Source organism: Camelus bactrianus, chromosome 20 (assembly GCF_048773025.1).
Source record: "Camelus bactrianus isolate YW-2024 breed Bactrian camel chromosome 20, ASM4877302v1, whole genome shotgun sequence".
In the NCBI taxonomy this organism is placed as follows: Eukaryota; Metazoa; Chordata; class Mammalia; order Artiodactyla; family Camelidae; genus Camelus; species Camelus bactrianus.
The window spans coordinates 14873705-14892793 of record NC_133558.1 but is presented as its reverse complement, the minus strand read 5'-3'; the positions used below and the strand labels follow the sequence as shown (position 1 = coordinate 14892793).

At 36.9% G+C, this 19089-nt stretch overlaps 1 protein-coding gene and 1 non-coding gene across 4 annotated transcripts in view; one reads left to right on the top strand and one right to left on the bottom strand.

Annotated features, from left to right (window-relative positions):
• LOC105084198 (uncharacterized) overlaps positions 1 to 19089 on the bottom strand; it is a 987172-nt gene that overhangs the window by 417551 nt on the left and 550532 nt on the right. The window lies entirely within an intron of this gene.
• TRNAI-AAU (transfer RNA isoleucine (anticodon AAU)) lies at positions 6771 to 6847 on the top strand. Its single transcript is given in 2 exon segments — positions 6771 to 6807; positions 6812 to 6847. It is a non-coding gene; the product is annotated as a tRNA-Ile (tRNA).

Here is a 19089-nt window from a genome sequence, read left to right as displayed (position 1 = left end):
CACTCAAGCCTTGGCACCTCCATCTGAGCCCTGCGTGGGCCCAGCAGCTCAGCCTGAGCAGAAAGTGCTGTATCATCCCTCCTGGCACTGGCACAGGGAAAGATCCTGTGAGCAGACAGAGGACTCCGCAGGCACCCAGCACACAGGTTTAGCCCACTGTCTCTCACAGTGGCTACGTTAGGAGTTTCCACACTGTGATGAACAGAGGTGTGATCAGGCCCCACAGGTCACAAATTTTCCTGGGAGACCACTGGAAAGTGACCAACCTGAGCCATCAAACCCTAAACCTCTTAGAGATGTGTTTATCACCTCTCCAAATCAGCAAAGCAAAAGCTTTATCAGACCTCCCTTCGGACTTTCATCCAGAGCCAGAACTCTGTCACATGACCCCAAAGGCCCACTCAGGGCAGGTTTGCAGAGCACATGGCTTCCTTCGTAACCATAGTGGAAATGAATCAGATGGAGCTGGAAATGGACAACTGCAAGCTAACCCACGCAGTCTGCCCAAGTAGGTGTGATGAGCATTCCCACGACATCACCACACAACTGAGGGCCTGGACAGTGAAGCAATCTGCATAAGATCTTATAGATTCTAGGTGGTGAGGCCAGGATTTGAACTCGAGAACTCTCTGCCCAAGGTCGGTGTACTTGACACCATACTCTGTAGCATCTCTCAATAGTTCTTCCAGTAACTCTCAGAGCACCCTGTAACGTTCCTGGATGGCTCCAGTCATCATTTACAATTTCATATTTATTTTGGGTGATCATTTGTTTATTTGTCTGCTGCCCAATTACATCGTAATCTCTGTGAGAGCTGAAATGTTGTTTTGTTTTGTTTACATCCTGCCTATGCAATAAGGTGCATGTTTTCTCACAGAGAGCCAGTCAATTAATATGAATTGAATGAATGAATGAATTCAAATAACATGCAATCTGATGCTGACTCTGTACTAATCAAGGACTTGAGGAGTTGGGAGCAGAAGAGTATCAATGAACTGATGGAGGGCAGGGAAGACTCCAAGACCACTGTTAGACTGGGCTTGGAGGGATGGATTTGGCTTCAAACAAGTGGAAGGGAGATGAGGAAGTGAAAAGGGAGAAGAGACAAGTGTGTCTGTAAAATATAAAGTTGACCAACTTGATGAAATTAGGGGCTACACATTGAGAAATAGGCCCAAATTAGGGTATCGAACAATCTGGAGAAAGCCTCGAAAAAAGAACACAGATTTCAGTATTAATAAGGAGATCGAGACTTTTGTGAATGTAAGCAAAACCCCAACAGTGACTGCTCTGGTAGTTTCACGTAGATTTGATCGGGGCCCTAAGGAACCGTTTTAGTAGCATCAGGGAACTGTGGAGAAGGCCAGACTGGACCCCAGCTCTGGGAAGGGTGAATGAGGATGGAGAATCGATCATGCCAAGGCAGCCACTAGTAGAACCTGAGTCTATGCGGAATAAGGTAGAGAGATGTAGAGAAATAGATCTAAAGAGTTTTTGAGTTGGTTAACGGGGAGCACTGGGTATCAAGTTAGAAATTCACAGAAGGAGCTTGTTTAAGGAAGAAAGATTACAAAGCTAAATTTGGAGTTTGAGGATACAAAGATATCCAAGTAAAAATGGTCTTAGGGAGTTGGAAGTAGTTCACTGAACATTGTTACAAATAAATAAATGCATTTGTTTATTTAAAAAATACTATATATATAGACTTGGAAGTAAATAAATAGAACACATTAAGAAAGAAACAGACTCCTAGTCCTGGCGCCACGTGATTAATTCAGGCTGAGGTGGTAAAGACTATGTGATCCTTCAATTTCTGTCTTCCCCTGCCTCCCTGACCAGTGATGTCACCCTGGGTCTCTGAATGACCACTTTCCTCCATCCCCTAAATCAGCCCATAGGGGACATACGATGTGAACAAAAATTAAACCTCTATTGTGTTAAACCACTGAAGGTTCAGGTTTAACTTTTAACTGTAGCCCACCCTAACACAAGCAGAAAGCCATAGCGTGCACTAAGGTAGTATATCTCGATGAAAGGTGAGAATTGAGATGCAAAGAGCACAAAGGAGTGAAAAGCAGTGTGTAAACTCTGTGAATGGGGAGGATCAAGTGAATGGGGAGGATACAGCTGCCATTCTGGTAAAGTAAGACTGATATTCCCATGAACAATGAGTGGACAATGAACCCAAAACTTTGAGTCACCTTTGGTACTTCTTATCAACACTGACAAGACTTTTTTTAGGAAGGAATTTGAAGGAAAAATTAATTACTGATTACTCATTTTAAACGTTGTAAACAAAAATGTGAAATACTCCACACATTGAATATGGATGTGAATGTAAAATGTAAATATGTACAAATCATTTAAAACCTAATTGAATATTGATAAATAAAAATCAGCTTCCCCTGGTAGCTCATGCAATCCTCATGATTTTTCCCTGCAATTAGGCTTTGTCTTTTGTATTCTTAATATGTACTGTTAGCATCATGTCTTACCAGTGATCAGAAATATGTGTTGAATAAGTGAATGAGTAAAATGTATACATAGAAGAATGAAGAGAATGAAATGACTGAAAAAAAATAGTTTAAATAACTATCCAAGGATTTATGTATGTATTTCATTTATCCAGGGAGCAAAGATCTAGACTATCTGTTTTCTAGTTTAAGTTTCACAAGAAAAGTGTGTAAAGATTAAGAAAATAACTGACGCTATTAAGGTAATATTAAGGATATTAAGGTAATATTAAGGACATTAAGGTAATTTTGCAATTTATCCTTATCCTCTAACAATTTAAATGAGTTTCTGACCCATCTAATTGTGATAAGAAAAAAATCAATTTAACTTGAGTTCAGTACTACAGGGAAAAGAGTGAGATAAATTAAGGTTATAGAGTCTACAGATATTTATATTACTATTATATTGAATGACTTTTAATATTTAGTATATATTTTTCTAAGAATGAAGAAAAAAAATTTAGAAGAATTATGTCTGTTGTCACAAAGGGTCAGAATAAAGAAGGAGGAGAGAAATCATTCATCTGAATACCAGGAAGAATTTGCTGACAGTGGGAGATGTCAGATTGAGAAAGGGCATAATCTGCAGAGTTATAATATTAGACCAGACAAAGAATTAAAACATCCATCACTGAAAATCATCCTTCACCTCCAGAGATGCAGGCCAGCCAACATAATGGATAATAGTGATATACACTGCTTGGGTACTAGGTGAGACCAGTCAAGGCAAAGACAAATACTTCCAATTACATCACTCATGTGATACCAAGACCCAGAACTGACATAAATAGCAAAACTACCATAAACCCATATTCTTGCATTGTGTCAACTCTTTGCTTCCTACCCACATTTCTTACTGGTATATGAAAATCAGATTTCCAACAAGGGAGAAAAGCACTGAATATATTCATTTGCTAGAGTGGAGAGTGATCTGTGAATTATAGACTGCAATGTGTGATGGTATCCTCTGACAATTTTTGTGGAAGATAGATGAAATCTACTATCTATTATGATGAGCTGCCCCTCCTCTTATTTACCTACATCATTAATTTTACAAATATTTATTAATTGTTTATTATATTCCAGACATGATGCTAGAAACTAGATGTCTCTGCTCTCTTGGGATAATCTAGTAGCTGATGGAGTAGGCATGACAAAATCTATTGCTAAATTATAATCTTCTATTCACTTGTCCATCTTCCTCATCGAAGAGAGATATTTTTAGGTGAGAACAATGCCTTATTTACCTTGACATTACCAGAAACTAGCAAAGTGCATGACATATGGCAGAAATACAGGCATGAAAAAAATGTGGGATAACTGACTGAAATAAAGAATGAATGAAGAAAGCTTGGTGAGAAGGGAAGAAAGTGGCTGATGAAGTTAAGTGATTGGGGTTTAAAAAGCACGACCTCAAGTTAACAGAATGCCACTATGTCATCAGTTAAAATTAGATCTTCAGAAATCAAAGCTTCAGAAAAACAATCTGTTTCCATCAAAAGTTAACAAATACAGTTTTAGAAAAAGACCTCTTTCCATCAGAGACCAAACATATATTTACCCTTTAAGCTTAGTTTCAGGAAACCAGTATTTCATTCCTAGCTCCACTCTGAAAATATCTCACGTGGAGGAACCATGTAACATTTGTATGCCAGTTTTTTCCACTTATACACAGTTAATAAGTCTTCCTAGTCATGGGTATGCAAGATTAAATGAAACATGCAAAGCACTTTAGGTGAAAAACACTAATTTCTACTTGAGTCCTATTGGTATACTCATTTTCCAAAGAGGAACATGATGTAGATATTCATATTGGGTACACTCTGGAGAGAGTTAGACAGAGTGACTCTTGGAAAGAAACAGAATCTAACTTTTTTTCCAATAGCCTGGAAATACTGGTCTTGTATGACCCTGGGCCTCCAAGACCTCAGGAAGGTAGAGAAAGAGTCCTTAGTCATTTCCTGGACTCAGTTTTTTTCCCCAGAAAAAAGGAGGACCTTGGCCAAGCCACCCAAAGCAGCCACAAAGAGGCTATTTGTTTCAAATCTACTGAAATGTAATTCTAAACTCAATCATAAAATTTCCTCAACTTTGACCTAAAACATTGATTTCGTATTTCTAAAATTACTCTGTGATCTGTATTTATGGCATTTCTAATAGCATCTTCTTATGCAACGAATTTGCCAAGGCTATTTTGAGAACTCCATCCACATTCTAAACAAGAATCCAGAAGCTCCTGCTGCCCCCAGAGGAATAAGCAGCCTTTAGAAAATGAATAGAGGAAGCTATAAAAGATCATTTGGTCTAGCTCCATTGCACTAAACAGGTAAAAATTCATTTGTCCAAGACAAAATATTTTGGGGCAGAATCTAATGGATACCAACTACATTGATGTACTGATGAAAATGATAACAGCCAACACTGCTGGGCACCCACAATGAGCCAAGGCTCAAGCACTTTTCACATTATCTCATTTAATCCTCAATACAAATATTATAGGTGAAATTTTTAATCTCCACTTTATTGATGAAGCAAATATAATACAGATAAATCAGTGGGGGTGGGGGGAACTCTGGTTACTCTAATCAGAAACTGGGCATGTGTACCTCAGTGTTCACAGCAGCACTACAATAGATAACTGGATAAAGATGTGAGATATATATATATATGAGAGAAAAGTTTTATATACACAAAAACACACATACAAACACAATGGAATACTACTCAGCCATAAAAAAGAATAAAATAATGCCATTAGCAGCAACATGCATGGACCTGGAGATTGTCATTCTAAATGAAGTAATACCATATGATATAGCTTATATGTAGAATCTTGAAAAAAAGACACAAATGAACTTATCTACAGAACAGAAATAAACTCACAGACATAGAGAACAAACTTATGGTTACCAGTGGGTAAAAAGCGTAGAAAGGGATAAATTGGAAATTGGAAATTTGCACCTCTTGGGGAGTAATGGAAATGTTAGCTATCTTGATTGTGGTGTGGTTTCACTGGTGTATTTATCTATCAAAATTCATCAGGTGGTACATCTGCAATATGTGTAGTTTACTGCATAGGAATCATACCATAATAAAGCTGTAAATACATACATACATACATACATACATACATGCATACATACATACATACATACGTACATACGTACATATATACATACTTACATGAAACACTGAATAACAGAGGGGAAAAAAGAAACTGGTGACTGAAAGCATTTGTGGCAAGTGTAAAAAATTCAGGCTTGAGGAAGAATGGAGGAGGGCAGACCACAGCCCAGACGCTGCCATGGAAAGGATGCTGACTCTAGCTTCTGCTCTACTGTTAGATTCCCAACACCAAACAGTGCCAGAAAAAAATCTCTATCTGACCCTGCACCTTTGTGTCATTTCCTCAAGCTTCAGAGACCTGGGAGGAGCTGGGCTTAGGTCAAGTGTCTCTTAACAGGAGTCAGGAAAAGGCTATATCTATCCAACCCACTCATATCCACTTTTGGCTTCCTTAGTGGGAAATACGATCTTCCTTTCTTGAAATAATCTTCAGATTTCTCTCCCAAATGGGAAACCTATTTGGACAGTGAAAATGTCACCTAGAACACTCTCAACAGTTTATAGGCAGAAATATTAGGCTCTGTGCTTTTTAGTCGCTATCAGCACAAACTTCTAACTTACTCATGCTGCACCCTTTTTATTACACTGATTCTGATCCACAGAACAAAATGTTACTGGCCCCTAAAAGACTCTGGACGTGTGGCTAACAAGAGAAAAAAAAAAAAAAAAAAAGCTTCAGCCACTTGTTTGTAACCTACATCTTTCTTCCAGATGAAATAGTTAGGATTAATAACTTTTCTCTCATGCTCTCTGGATCTTTTCTATTCCTCAGCCAAACGGTAATTTCTCAGGAATGAAATACAATATTGCTTCTACCTGTTCATTTCCTTATTGGTAAATCACTTTGGACCTTAATGAATGATCCTCCAGCAAATTAATTATTCATTTAAAAATATTTTCTGTTCCCCACTCTACAGATTTATTATGAACTGTTGGAACTTATAAATGTTAACATGGGATGATACCACCACCCCACTTCATCCATAATGAATTGTTTTACTTTTTTTTAATGATTTTTTTGTACTACTGACTGTAAATGGGTTTATTGAAGAGCTTTAAGCTTTTTCCATTAAAAATGAAAGTAAGCAAAGGCCCAATGTGGAATAACACTTTTAAAATATATTCATGGGGGGAGGGTATAGTTCAGTGGTAAAGCATGTGCTTAATTAGCATGCACAAGGTCCTGGGTTCAATCCCCAGTACCTCCATAAAAAACAAAAATAAAACCAAACAAAACCTAGAAGTAACAAAAAATTTTGAATAAATAAAAATATAAATAAATATAAATATAAATATTCATTCATTCTGTACTGTACCCTGATGATCTTAAAGAACTGAGGTTGATGTTAACAGGCTCATCTACAGTGGAAAACGGTCCAAAAGATGAATCTGCAGATAGTGTATGAGAAATCTTTCTAAATTTGAGAGTCAGCAATTAGGAGTAATGATGTAAAATGAAAAAAACTAAGTCCTACAATTATCTTCACCACAAACTCACTGCATGACTCTGCTAAAGTGAATCCACACTACAAGTCAAGCCTAAAAAATAAACAGTATCAGAGTGAAAAAGACAGAAAATCCCACAGTAAGTCACTGTGTGTTAATAAGTTCACTGAAATAAAAGAGCATCATAAAAGTAAAACATGTTGGCCAAGGGAAAGAATGAAATGCTTGTAGCTATGAAGAGAAAAGAATCCGTGCCATTTATGTTGAGCTACTTCCCTGTGACAACAAGGTAACGTCAATCAGCCAGAAAAGCCAGTCATTCACCCACAGTGTAGGTCTTCACTCCATTTTACCTCCATTCTATTTTTTTTAAGGGGAAAAGCAGGTAGTAAGTTCAAATTTAGCAAGTAGATATTCCTTTTATTTATTCATTAATGCATCAAACATTTATGGAACAAATGTTTATGTGAAAGCACTGGGATAACCCATGAGGGAGGTGTCGATATGGTAGTCTCTGCTTTCAGGGTACTTATAGTCAATTAGAAGATATGTAATAGGTAAATAATTATATAAGTAGTAAAGGTATGACAGCTATTATGAAGATACAGTTATGTGCTAGGGATGTTTAGGAAAGAAAAGATTTTCATTCTGAACGGGGGTTTTCATTTCAATTTTTAAGTTAAAATCTAATTCTACATTGTATTGTGAAATGATATCCACTCTCCTCTGGAAACAATTTGGATCTGGGTTATGTATTAACTTGCAGCTATAAAGCATCAGAAATGATCAATCTAGGGAGATGGAAAAATCACATAAATTCTAAAGGTCTTAAAAACAATTCTCAAGGGTGAAATCTTGTCCTACAACCCCTGTATTACGACTTCACACCACCACTTTATGGCATGTAAATCTTAGGAACTGTAAGAGGTTATAAATCGCTCGATCCCGTAAGATAGCCAGGTGTCCTTTGGTAGACCTTTCTATGTCTCTGTTTCTCAACTGTAACATAAAGGGATTAAGCTCAGAATCTCTATGATCCTTTCAAGGTCTAATATCTTGAGATTCTAAGACTTTTTACATGGGCCATTTTTCATATGACCAATTTTCATTCCACGAATAAATGTTGTTAGGTTACCAGTTCCACATAAAGAGACCATATAGAAGTAATTGGATCCCCATGGAAAAGCAGTGCCCTGTGTGTGCCCCACGCCTCATAAGCAGTATACGATGAGCATCTGTGAAGCCCATGCAAAATAACGACAGACTTGGAATCTCCGTATTTATCCCAAAACAGTATTTTTTTCTTATTAGAGATACACAGATTATACTCATTTGCTGGCTGTTGGCACAAAATTGAGAATATATCTTAAAAACACACCACTTCTTGATGAAAATGGTACTTGTACACAAGGACTGGATGGCTATCAAGACAGCAGAATGGCCAAATAAATTTTAATAAAAGAAAATTTAATACAGAATTTAAGGTTCTGTTTATTTACAAGATGTATTTCAGTCTCCAGCTCCACCAAACCTGCAACCTAGCTGCCAAGTCTGTGTAAGTACATTGTTGCTGTGGGAATCACAGAAAGGGCTCAACCTCCTAGTGAGTTAATGATGCAGAAAACACAGCACAGCAATCTATGGAGCAGCCAGGTGTTTGCAAGAACCCTTCTAATAACCCTCACTGTTTCCTACTTTCTATCCCGTGCTATGTAGACTTTCTTCTCTTACACTCTAAGTTCACGTCTGATTTATCTTCTATCTGTCGCTATGACTCTGGTATTGCTATTTCTCAGACAACAGGTGCCCAACAAATATTTCCTGAATGACTCATTAGAAAATATATTAGAAAATTTTTTTTTGCTCTTTAAATAGACATTTTATTATATCCACAGGCGATAAAATCCCAGAGCTACTGTTAGGCATGTAAATATAGATCCTCCTAAATATTTTTTTTTTTACAATTTTACATTTACATTTATTTATTTAATACAATGGAAATACAAAGGAGAAAATTAAGTCTCAATAAATAAAGGACAGGGCTAACCTTTTCCAACTTTTTAAACCTTTCATGCTTCCAGAAGAGGGAGAGAAAAAGGAGCCATTTTAAAAAATGCTAGAGCATTCTGTTCCTCTTAACAAGGCCTTCCCTCAGGAGACACAATTTAATCAAAGCCCATGCTGCTGAGGTTTTATCAGAGCCTAGCAGACCTAGGGGAAGGGATATACCCAATGCCAGAATCCTGTAGCCATCCTGTCCACTCAAAGCAGGGAGGGAAGAGAGTAGGATGGAAAAGCTTGTGTGAAGTTCACAGCCCAGAGGTATAGGTTCATTACTAGACTAAAATTTAATCTTAGAACTATAAAATGCTTTTCCTTCCCACACACCTCACCACCACATTGCTAAAGACCTATTTACAGCAGTTCCTTTTACATAGTACACCACACCTGCTTAACAAGAAAAAATTACAAGACATACTTAACAGCAAAAACCACAGTTGGAAGAGACAGAGCAAGAATCAGAATCAGACTCAGACATGGCAGAGATGTTGGAATTATCAGATCGAGAATTTAAAGCAACTATGATCAATATGTTAAGGGCACTAAAAAGATAATGTAGACAGCATGCAGGGGCAATGTAAACAGAGAAAATTCTAAGAAAAGAATCAGAAATACCAGAGATCAAAAACACTAACAGAAATAAAGAATGCCTTTGTGGGCTTATTAGTAGACTAGACATGGCTGAAGAAAAGAATCCCTGCATTTAAGAACATCTTAATCAAAAGGTCTGAAACTGAAAAGCAAACAGTACAAAATACCGAAGAATTGTGGGCCTCTTAAAAAAGATGTAAAATATGTGTAATGGGAATACTAGAAAGAGAGAAAGGAACAGAAGAAATATGTGAAACAACAACAGAGAATTTTCCAAAATTAATGTCAAACACCAAACCACAGACCAGGAAACTCAGAAAAAAACACCAACCAGGATAAATGCAAAACAAAACCAAAACACAACAACTATACCTAGGCATACCACTTTCAAACTATGGAAAATAAAAGATAAAGAAAAAATCTTGTCACAACATTGTAAAATGATTATAAATCAATAAAAAATGTTAAAAAAAAAAAAAAAGAAAAAATCTTGAAAGAAACAAGAGGGAAAAGATACCTTCCCTATAAAGGAGGTAAGAATTACATCTGACTTCTCTTTAGAAGCCATTCCAACAAAAAGAGAATGAAATGAGACAAATATTTAAGAGTTGAGAGAAAGAAAACCCATCAATCTAGAATTCTGTAGCCTATGAATGTATCCTTTAAGAGTAAAGAAGAAATAAAAACTTTCTCAAACAAAAATGGAAAAAAAAATGTGTTGCTAGTAGACCTGCCTTGCAAGAAAGATTAAAAGAAAAGTTCCTTAGGAAGATGGAAAATGATGTTAAGTCAGAAACTGGAATCTACATAAAGAGTATCAGAAAAAAAAAAACAAATAAACAATAAACCATTGTTTCCAGAGACAATAAGTGAGTAACAAAAATTGCTATGTATCTAGACTCCTATACCATTAATAAATCAAAGGCTAAAAATGAGGCCTAATGGCAATCAATGCTAGTTTAAAATATTACTATGTTTAATCTCTATAGGTTCATCAATCAAATTTGGAAAACATATACTGGTATTCTTTTTCTGTGAACCTAATGGTTTAGGCTCATTTTAGATATTAAACTTTGTATGTTGTATACTTTAAAAGATGAGTAATAATCAAAACAAGTGCAGCATATTTTAAGACTCTTCAAAAAGCAATAAAGGAAAAAGGAAAACAAATGGCGAAGAACACCTCTGAAAACATGTTTCTACAGATTAAACTTCATGACCTAAGCCATTTCTAAGAACACAAATGAAATTAAAGAAAATACTAAGTCTATAAAATGAGAGATCACAAGAGAGATAGGGATTAAAGAAAGAAATGAGGAGACAGCAGATTAGGAAATGAAAAATGATTTGGCAGAACTTGAGAGAAGATGCAAATAATAAAGCTGTCACAAAATTAAGTCTGCATTGGAAGCAGCAAAATGGAGAAGGACAGAAGAAATACTTAACAGAAGTGAACAAATACTCAATTCCTAAAGAAAATAGCATGTTATGTAATACAAAGGTGATTCAACATAGGCATAATTGGTGTCTCTAAAAGGTGAGAAAAAATAAATACCACAGAAATTTTTTTAAATGTTTAATTCAAAGAAACTTCAGAAACCAAAGATGATTAAATCTGCCATTTTAAGAAGAAAAGTTACTATATAATTAACAACCAGACTCAATAGTAAAACTATTGAACTACTAGACTTCACATATAAAGAAACCATCTGAAAAATCAAAGCAGAGAAATCAAGGTACTTTAAAGGGGAAAATAATCAGTTCTCAGAATGTCTTAGAGCAGGTAAGCTATACATATGAAGCCCCAAGGAAACAAAGTGTAGTCCTAAATTAATATACCCAGCCAAAATATCATTCAAGTATAACATGGACATTTCCAGGATATACAAAAGCAGAGTCATAGTTTTCATAAGGCTTTCTTAAAGAATCAGCTAGATTTGTCCTCCTGATAAGAAGGTAAACCAGACATGGAATTAGGTAACTTCCTCCCCCACAGTGCAAGGCTGGAGATGTCACAGAAGTGAAAGGGAAACTGATGGGTATGAGGAAGTATCACAGAAACCTCAATAATCCTCTGGGTGAAACAGAAGGAGCCCAAGTCCTGGCACCTATGCTGAGGACAGGAACAGAAATTCAGAGTGTGAAGGCTAGCAGCCACACTGGGAATGGACAGCACAGCAAGTTTTCTATTCATTCTTTATTGCCCCCTTACATCACTGTATCACACTGTTGAGCACTCCACTGGCTCTGAGGGATGAAAACATCAATACATATGTATGTACATTCATACATACATAACATAAAATAAAATCCACAGTCGTATCAAGCTAGCAGTAGCCTGGAAGTCACTTGAGAGCAGTGTCCTGACCAGTGAGGGAGTGGATAAGAACAAGTGTAGGCCCACTGTGGACCCTGAGCATTTCCACTCTGCTGAAATACCTTGAGGACCAGATAATTACAACTCATAGAACCAGCATTTGGGAAAGAGCAGTGACTGAACTCAGGTGTAAGGAAACTTCCTAGGTCAAGTTGATACAGCAGAAGGAAGGACATGGGAGGGGTCCCTCCTGATGGACGGCAATACCAAAGACTCTTCTCCCTGAAACATGTTCCCCTTCTGAAACCTTCCAGGAGGGATGCAATCTAGTATTTTGCCAGTATTTTTTTGCCCAAGAACGCATTACTAAGACCCTAGGGAAATGATCTCATGAGGAAAAATAATGAGGCATTTAAACACAAATTCTATTTTAAAAATTCAAGAAATTGAAAGAATTAAAACAGAGAAAGCAGTTAATACACAAGACAGATGAAGAACTTAAAATAAGTGTAATAAATGTCTTTGAAGAGATAAAGGAAGATATTTAGATAGGATACAGAAATGGGTCATCATGTGGAAAAAAACTAATGGAGATACTGGGTATGTAAAATGAAACAGATCAAAAAATTAAAAGGCAACCTACTTAAGGGGAGAAGATATTTGCAAACCATATTCCAATCAAGGGTTAATACCCAAAATTATGAAGAACTCATACAATTCAACAACAATAACAAAAGCAAATAATCCAATTAAAAAAATCTATTCACAAGACAACATTTCTTCAAAGAAGATATACAGATGGTCAACAGGAATATGAAAAGATGTCCAACATCACCCAAACATCAGGGAACTGTTAAGTCGATTCCTCACACCCATCAGAATGGCTATTATAAAGACAAAAAATAAGCTCTGGCAAGGATGTGGAGAAAACAGAACCACAGCACACTATGGGTGGGTATATAAATTGGTGCAGCCACCGTGGAGTTCCTCAAAACATTGAAAACAGAACTATCATACAGTCCAGAATCCCACTTTCAGGTATTTTTTTCAAAATAAACAAACACAGTCATTCAAAAAGATATATGCTTCCCTATGATCACTGAGGCATTATTTACAACAGCCAAATACGGATACAATCTAAGTGTGCACTGGGATGAATGGATATAAAAAGATGTATTATACATACAATGAAATACTACTCAGCCATAAAAAAGAATGAAATCTTGCCATTTGTGACAACATGAATGAACTCTGAGGTTATTATGCTAAGTAAAATAAGTCCCACAGAGAAAGACAAATACCGTATGGTTTGTCATACAATACATATCACACATGCATTCTAAAACACAAGACAAATGAAGAAACAAAACAAAATAAGACTCATAGATACAGATGGTTGCCTGAAGGGAGGGCTGTTAGAGGGAAAACAAAATGAATGAAGGGGATCAAGCCCTACAGAATTCCAGATATAAATGAAGTTACGGAGATGTAATGTACAGCATAGTGACTACAGTCAATAACATTGTATTGTAAAGTTGAAAGTTGCTAAAAAAGTAGATCTTTAAAAAGTTCTCATCACGAGAAAAAAAAATCTTGCAACTTTGTACAGTGACTCACGGTTACCAGACTTATTGTGGTGATCATTTTGTTCTTAGAGAGTAACTACCAAAATAAAGAAAAAAAAATCAGCCCAACATTAAAAATGATGATTTAAGACAAATTCGAGTTGAGGAAGAAAGAAATGTAAAACAAGGGAGAGGGTATAGCTCAAGTGGTAGAGCGCATGCTTAGCATGCACAAGGTCCTGGGTTCAATCCCCAGTACCTCCATCATCATCATCATCATCATCATCATCAAATAAATAAACCTAATTACCTTCCCCTACCAAAAAACAGAATAAAAGATCTATATTCATATCACTGTTCAAAAAAATAACAAACAAGAAAGAAATATAAAATAACTCTAAAAAAACCCAACAATTTCACAGTTAAATAATAAAATAACTTGTAATCATTTTCTTGAGAGGTTAGCAAATTATGGACCCACAGGCCAAATCTAACCCTGAGCCTGCATCTGTTACTCAACTCTTACAGAAACACAGCAACACTTATTCATTCACATACTGTCTGTGGCCGCTGCAACAACAGAGTTGAGTGATGTGACAGACCCAACGGCCTGTAAGCCTGAAATAAAATAGTTACCATCTGGTCCTTTGCAGGAGAGGCTTGCTAACCCCCCAATTCACACAATGAGGAGGGAGAAGGAAGGGCAGCACTACCTAGAAAAACCTTTATGCTATAATATTACATGAAACATTCTATAAATATACCATCATAGTAAATGGGAAGAACGACTGGCAGGAAGTAGCAGTTGTATTTGGGTAGTAGTAACGTGACTCTTCTCTTTCTCGCCTCTATTTTTTAACTTGGGGGGAAACGTGATTGCAATACCTTTGTATTACTTTATCTTGTGACATTAATTTTCTGAATTGGAAGAATATGACAACTACAAAATCATGAAAAGGCAACATGAAAGCAGGAAACAGTGTGAACTAAAATTCAATTTCAAGATACGGACAAAACTATCGAAAGCATGACAAGCTTGCCTACGTGAAACTGGTTATTTAAATCCACAAAAGGAAAAGGAAAATTACCATACTCTGTGAGGGGCTACTTATGGCCACTAACAGAATAATAACACCACCTTACATTTGCACAAAATATTCTGGTTTATAGGCGTTATCTCATTGAATTATAGACTAAGAAGATAGATATTTTTATAGCCTTCTCAAAATGGAAAGGAGGTGAGACTAAGCACCTTGGCCAGAGTCAAAGAGATTTCAAGGGTGTGAAATAGGAATAGAAAGCAGAATTTTCATTAACATTATTATCGCATCCACTTTACAAATAAAGGCTTTCAGGCTTCTCTTAAGGAACTAGAAATTTAAATAGCTGATATATTTTAAATTACCAAATATTTTTCCTTACTGGTTTGTTGAAAATATACTGAGTAAAGTGATTTTGTGTTCACTTTTGTGTTATCACTTCTTCAATTAAGTTAAGTAATTTTGCATTCAGCTTAACAGGTGACATTTGTTACTGAATTCCTTTCAAGTAATCATTTTTAAATAAAAAAGATTTTCAATCATTCCCTAAAAAAATAAAGTCCACGTGGGCCACGAACAAGAGAGACTCAAAAGAAAATAATCATTATTGTGGCCTATCTCTCTTGGTTTCATGTTAAGGTAATGTTTTATTTAACTACTTGCAATTTTATAACAGTGCCAGAATATGATACAAAATATCAGTTTTCAACATGACAAAACTGCTTAGATTTCAGTCATCAACTCCTCATGTCTCCTGGAAGATCTGTTTAGGGGCATATGTCTTCCCTCAGGGCTACCTTAATTCTCAGGTTCTAAAGAGCAATATGAAACTCTGTTGGATTGTCTCACACAACGAAGAAGAATCCTTTCACTCTACTCCTTAAGCTTGATAAGCACGATGCAGTAGTATAATGAACAAGGCTGCCGATACCAACAACAAAGTTTAATTATTTTGCTGGGAATATTTCTTATTGTTGTAAGAAAAAAAAAGTTAAACTCCATTTCATTGTAAATAATAGCTTTGTCCACTTTTTCCCCATCACTTGTTTTTGAAACCTCATAATGTGTCACAGGCCAGGAAACCTTCATGAGCTCTTGTGCTAAAGAGGCCCTCACGACCAAGGAAAGCAAAGGCAAAAAACCCACTGAGGTTCTGGGCACGTAGCCCTCAACATCACCTTCATTAGGGAAACTTCTCTGACATGTAATGTTTAATCTCTGCAATACACGATGCTTGTTTTCTAATTCTTACTATATACGTGTGTCAATAAAAATTTCACATTACTTAAGATGAGTTGAATTGCTGCTCAAGGAAGACAATGCTTTGGTGTCCAGCAAGTTCAAGTATCCAATAACATGTTCATGTTTAACCCTGAGGTTAAATTAACTCTGTATCAGGAAGCAAGTGCGACATGATTGAACCTCAGCATTTCAGCATGAAATGCAGAGATTTATAGTGTGACTTCCATGGTCTGCTCTGTCTCAGCTTCCTCGACCATAAAACCTACAAAGCCCCCAAATGCTTCTAGTGCCTCCCATACCCCAGGCTCTCCATCCTCCACGCCTTCATCCTTGCGGTGCCTCTTCCTGAAACACTCTCCCCACCCACCTGCTCTTAATCTGTAAGACCAAATTCCAGTGTACCCTCTGATTTTCCCTGAAGTCTCAAGTGCCTTCTCTGTGAAATATTCCCCAATCATCCAGGCAGACTGTGGTCTTATCCCCATTTCTTATTCTACTATTGCACCTTTTTCTACCATAACAATTATATTGAATTGCAATCATTTGTTTGAATGTCTGTTTTTCACATTACCCTGCATGACCCTGCATGTGTCAGTTCACATTTATTTTAATCCCTTCCCACATTGCCTGGTATAAAGTAGGATTCCAAAAGGCATAGGAGACAGATGAACGAAGTAAGTAAGTTCATTTAAACATGGCTTCTTTGGAACGTTATATACACCTTAGGTTAATCAGCAAAAAAGTTCTTCTTCCCTGGAATTCATTAACGATGCCAGGAAGAATTCAAGCTAAGAAAATGAGCATAGACACACTGTTGGAAGGTGCTACATTTTGTCAGCCTTTCCTGGGATAAGAACTATTAATCCATTTTACTAGGGGAGCAAAAAGAGATAAGACTTCATATAATGCTTCACTTGTCTTCCATTTTGAATTAAGTCACCCTCCAAACACAACTCAGAAGCAGCGAAAGGGGCCTTTAGCACGATTTGGCAGCATGTGGTATTAAATAATGTCTAGACTCCATGCGATTTTCTGTACTGTGTATCACAATTCAACACAGCTAAGGGGCTGAATAAATCCACAGTAATCCATATAATCATACTGCAACTTTCTCAAGAAATTTGACCCCAAAATAAAAATGAAGTCATTGCTACCTTACCCAGAACTTCACTAGGAGTTAACATTATGTAAATTAGCTTTTCTTTAATACAGCTGTGATATTATAAAAGCAAGAGTCTGTTGGCCATCTTGCCTGGATCAAATCTCATTTTTTGACAATTATGACATATAATTCTGGAGATACTTATTTTCAATTTAGGTGCTGTTGCTATTTGTTTTTGTGCAGATTAACTGGACATTACAGAAAGATTGAATTTTAGGTCTAACTGATAACATATAAATCCTTCATTTTATATATGAGAAAACTGAGGGCTGCTGAAGTGGTGATAAAATTCAGGCCACCCAGGCATCCATGTATAATCAGCACCAGGCTTTGAACCTGTGTCTCCTACGACACTTACTGTTTTTAAGATACTATGACATCCTACTCTTTTACTTAGATTTATCCTCCCTATTAAAATTTTGATCTTAAATACTAATTAAACTTTTGTCATTGGGACTGTTAAAATGATTCCATCTGTTAAATAATAAGCTAATTTTATTCTCATGTGCTATTTTAAAAAGTGAACTAGACTTTCCTAGCAGATTGTCTAGAGGCTTTAGCATTCAAGACATCTAAAGGACTCTTAGGAACCTTCCTTCTGTCAGTAAGAGTTTCGGTGGGCGATAAAGGGACCATGCAGAGAGGGAAATGGGTCTGGTCTTCATGAGGACAAGATATAATCACTACTGGCACCCAGAAACAAAGTATAGTGAATTCTCAGTCAAAGGACTGGCATTCTGATTCATGAAACATTCACCAGTTTCTACAACACTATTTTTTCAGAGTTAATTGTCTTATGAATTAGATCAGTACAACTCCACTAGAGTGAAGTTTCTCACCTGGAGCAGTACTGTGTTTCCTAGGGGGCCATCAGGAACTATGTTGCAAGGAGTGGCTTTCTGGTTGTCAGAATGCCTGAAGAGAGCTTACTGCATGTGGGGGATGAAATGTTCTGCAGTAATCAGACATTCTGCAAAAGAAGTCACTTCCTACCCACATGCCAACAGGACTTTCCCCGAGAACCACTGAGCCAGAAAGAAAGCACACCTGAGCCTTCTGTACTAGCCTTCAAAGGAATTTCAAGCTCCTGAATTGAGTAGCTGGTTAATACTGAGGAAATTTACTAATTTCTCACAAATCTTTGTTATAGATTTATGTTCCTAAACTTATTACAGGCATACCTTGTCTTATAGTGCTTTACAGGTTTTTTTTTTTTAAGTAAATTGAGAGTTTGTGGCCACCCTGCATCCAACAGGTCTATCAGAGTCATTTTTCCAACAGTATTTGCTCACTTTGTCTCCTGTGTCACATTTTGATAATTCTCACAAGATTTCAAACTTTTTCACTATTATTACATGTTTTGTGGTGGTCTGTGATCAGCGATCTTGATGTCACTATTGTAATTGTTTTGGGGGTACCGTGAACCGTGCCCATCTAAGACGGCGTACTTAACCAATAAATGTTGCATGTGTTCTGACTGCTCCACCAACTAACCAATCTCTGTCTCTCTCCCCCTCCTTGGGCCTCCCTATTCCCTGAGACACACGATATCAAAATTAGGTTACTAATAACCCTACAATGGCTTCTAAGTGTCCAAGTGAAAGGAAGGCTTACTTCAAACCAAAAGCTAGAAATGATTCAGCTGAGCAAGGAAGGCATGGGGAAAGCAGAGACCAGCTGAAAGCTAGGCCTCTTGTGCCCGCTACTGAAGCTGTGAAGGAAAATTTCTCAAAGGAAATTATAAGTGCTTCACGAGTGAGCACATGAATGATGAGAAAGTGAAACAGCCTTATTGCTGATATGGAGAAAGTCTGACTGGTCTGGACAGAAGATCAAATCAGCCACAACATTCCCTTAAAAAACAGACTAATCAAGAGGCCCTAACTCTCTTCCAGTCCATGAAGCCAAGAAAGCTAAGAAGCTGCAGAAGAAAAGTTTGAAGCTCCCAGAGGTTGGTTCATGAGGCTTAGGAAAAGAAGCCGTCTCCATACATAACAGTGCAAAGTGAAGCAGCACGTGCTGATAA